This window comes from Pteropus vampyrus, unplaced genomic scaffold (assembly GCF_000151845.1).
Source record: "Pteropus vampyrus isolate Shadow unplaced genomic scaffold, Pvam_2.0 Scaffold84, whole genome shotgun sequence".
NCBI lineage: Eukaryota > Metazoa > Chordata > Mammalia > Chiroptera > Pteropodidae > Pteropus > Pteropus vampyrus.
In genome coordinates, this window is record NW_011888865.1 from 1,911,295 (window position 1) to 1,915,250 (window position 3,956).

At 41.2% G+C, this 3,956-nt stretch overlaps 1 pseudogene; it reads right to left on the reverse strand.

Moving 5' to 3' along the window:
- Positions 1 to 1,846: 1,846 nt before the first annotated feature.
- On the reverse strand, positions 1,847 to 2,007 carry LOC111741970 (annotated as a pseudogene).
- Positions 2,008 to 3,956: the final 1,949 nt, after the last annotated feature.

Consider the following 3,956-nt stretch of genomic DNA (forward strand, 5'->3'; position numbering starts at 1 on the left):
AATCTCAACCTCTGAACCTCAGTTCTTTTATTGAATAAAAGGAATAACAATAATACCTAAGTCTCAGGATTGTTGTGTGCCTTAAATTGTGCCTCGGCTAGTCAGCGAATATTCATCAAACGGTAAGAGTGGTTAGTGGGATTACAGTTGAGTCTTTATTTTTCTTTTCTGTATTTCTTAAATTTTCTGCAACAAACATATATTGCTTTTGTAATTACACACACACACACGCAAAACAGTTCTTTTTATTCTTTTAACTATGACAGGCATAATTTCTCATTTTTTACACTTGCTCTCTCACCTTTGTCTCTTTCTTCTGTGTAAAAATATGGGTCTTCTCTACACAGCGATATTCAGAAGATGCCATGGGATATTGGATGTCAACTGTAATTGAAAATTTTTTTTAATTTAACTTAAAAAAAAAGACAACGCCATGGGATGTCGGTTGTTCTCTATACTTCAGCATGGCTTTACTGGGGTCAGCTCACGGTACCCAGGCCTACATTTAAATGAGGCTGAAATCAGGGGTAGCTTAGTGCCTGTAGGAGCTCTGCTCTCTCGATTACATATTGATCCCCATTCCGCCAGTCCCTCAGTCTGCCACTCAGTTGGATGTTCCCAGCCTCCCCCAGTCCTCAGGGAGTTCCATTATTTTTTATCCTTCTAGTTTCATTTATTTCGTATCAAGGCCTGGAAGCGCTGACGTAGGCTCCAGGCATCAGTTGGTCCTTAGAAACCAGCGGGAGTGTCACATTTGAGCTACCTGATCTTGGTCTGCTCACCTTCTCATGCAGTGGGCCTATTCTCACTCAAGGAGGTGGGGGAAGAGCCAAAGGGCCAGGATCTTTCTGAGTATGTGGGCTTCTGGGAGCACAAGGTGCCATTCATTAGCTTCCTCTCAAAACTACTCCTGGTTGCTTTCTCGTATCTCAGCAAACATCACTGCCATCCATCCAGCTGCCTAAGTCAGAAATCTGGGAGTCATCCTTGAACACTTCCCCCTCCTTCACGTCCCATACCCAATTATACATGCAGTCCTACTTACTCTACTCCTTTAAAATGGCCCTAAAGTCATTTTAATTACCAACTAGTCAAGACAACCATGTTCCCCTGCGTCTATAGATACTACCTCCAAATAGGACAGTTATATGAATGCTGAATAGTCCCAGATGATAGCTAGAAAAGATAAAGAACATGTAAGGGTCACACAGGGAGTCAGTGACAGATCCAGAGGAAAATCCAGGCTTCCTGGTCCCAAGTCCGGCACTGCTCCTGGACACCACTCTGCTCCATTTGTTTTCTCATTCACTGTATTGTATTGAGACCCTGACAGTGCCTGACTCAGTGCTAGACACAATCGTTGTCACCCTCTGGGGATTCTCCAGTGTCACCTCTAGGGGTGGCTCCCCATGTTGGATTATGTTTTTCTGCCTGTTAATTTCCGTCCCCATCACTCTTGCAGATACAGTAGTGCATCTCTCAGGCCTCTGCCAGTGTTCCCATTCTAGCATTCCACAAGTTGGCTTCTGCATGGTCTACTCACAAACAGCTTCTGAGTCAGTGAGGCCAACAGAGAATAACACACATCGAGGCACTTCTCTGGAAGAGAAGACTCTATGTGAGTCCAACATTTAAAACACAAGTGAGTAGAAAATTTTCCCTCTAGACCAAACTTATAATCTACCTAGGAAAGGGAAACAAGAAAGGTGATCTGGCTCAGTTTTCATACTCAATAACTTCTTGAGACCTCAGTGCTCAAAGCATGATAGTTTCCCTAGTGTACCCAGGACTCCAAGTGAATCATTTAATGAATGTTAATAAATGCATACTATGTGCCAGGCACAGTGACAGGTGGTGAGAACACAATGCTATATCACACAGACAGATATCCTGCCCTAGAAGACATTATAGGCTGATGGAATCTGACCTAATCTATCACTTAGTTTCCTCTTAAACTGATAAGAACAGATACTGCACTTGATCTTAGCCCAAAGGCTGAGAAGTGATTCGTTTCCTTTTAAATACATTCATTTATGGACACCATCTTTACAAATTTCCAATACAGGATTATAGAATCATTGATTTTAGGAGGCATAAAGGAGATATTCATTTAGCCTAGTGCCTTTTCCCCCTTAGCCAATGTTTAAATCCCTTTTACAATACCCCCGTCAAGTGATCATGTAATCCCACTTTGGGCATTTCTAAAGACAGGGGATTTATTACCTCCAAGGTGAACTATTTGATTTTTAAACAGCAGAATGAGTTAGAATGTTCTTCCCCATGTTGAACCAAAATCAGTTTCCCTAAAACTTGCACTGTGTCCTGCCCTCTGGGCCCACGCAGCTCACAACAGTCTCTTCTGCTTCGAGTCAGCCCTGGGCTGTGTGACGGTGGTTATTATGTCCCCTTAGCCTTCTCTTCTCCAGACTAAACTTCTCCCCTTGACTCTACCTTTCCCCAGAAACGACGTTTTGAGTTCCTTCTCTAGTCAAATGGCCAACAGAGCTACGCCCTCCAATACTGAGGAAGCATAAAAAGAATCTTTACATAAGCAATATTATTCTTTTCGACTCTCCCATATTATGCTCAGAGATCATGTGACCATAAAGCAAATTTCTTGTACCCCTGCAACACCCATTGCATATGTAATTGTGTAGCTAGCTTTGAAGCGGGTCAACTTTCTTGTTCACAAACTAGAGCTAATAAAGTTAAGCTTTCAGGGCTATTATGAGTATTAAAAGAGATAATAACTGTTGAATTAAACATATCAGCAAATATTGATGGAACACTCATCATATACTAGACACTGTATTGGACTATGGGTAGGATACGGTCCTGAGGATGACAGAAAAGACCCCTACCCTTATGAAGCTTACAGTCTAGTTCACCAAGGGTCATACAATTTGAATTGAAGCCTAAGAGTCCCAATGACCTAACCTGAAAGCTCAAAAATGATACCTACTCTTGTGATTATCATCACAATGAACATAGGTACAACCAATTAATGCCAATTAAAGGCTTTGTAATTTCCTTGAGAAGATAATGCTTTTAGAAACAGAGGAAAGACCGTAGTGGTATTTCTTATGAATAATAATCATTATATCACAAGTTGTCTTATTTTCTCCTCCTAGAAATGCCATATTTTCCATAAATCAAGGAGTTTTATATAAATGAGCTGGGTTAGCTTCCACACAGTGACTGTTTATTTAAATCTGGGTTACTTTCCTAACTTGTTCAAACCAAATGAGAGATTCTAGTGCTGAACAGCAGCTTCGAGGAAGGTTGCAGCTGCACTTATAGGTACAGTGTTGGGCTTCCTTCCTCCTTCCATCTGTCTGCTAGAGCAGTTATCCTGTCCATAAAGATGTTTTCAGCCATCATCTTATTCAGCATGCCATAGATGGCAGGATGTGCTTTCAGGGAGGCTTTATAGACATGGAAGAGTCTTTCAGCTTTTCCAGAAGATGTGTCTTAGCTTCCCTATTTTATATCACAGTTTACTCAGTGTTTGGTCAAGGAACTAATAAACTGGAAGAGTAATTTACTGTAAAACACATAGTCTCTTGGCTCAACTGAAACTACTGATCTTCCTGTTTCTGTTACCATCAGATAATCCCCCATCTTGGGTGGGGTGTGCATGAAACCACCAGCTAATATCTCACTAGGGAAGGGGAGTGACCACAGGATATCATAATCTGTATTAAAAGAGGGGCAAATGTTTAGCAGAAAGACTTCGCTGCTGGAAGGAAAGTTAAGATCTCTTTCATTAAGCCTCCTCCATGACCCTATATGCTGATGAGATACACTGTCTGTGTCTTGGTGTATTAATCATACTGATATTTACACCAGCTAACATCTATTATCTATAATTAGCCCAGCATCATGCTTTATAGGTGTTTTATCTCAGCTAATCCTTACAGCAATCTTCTGGGATATACATTATTCTCTTTCTTCAC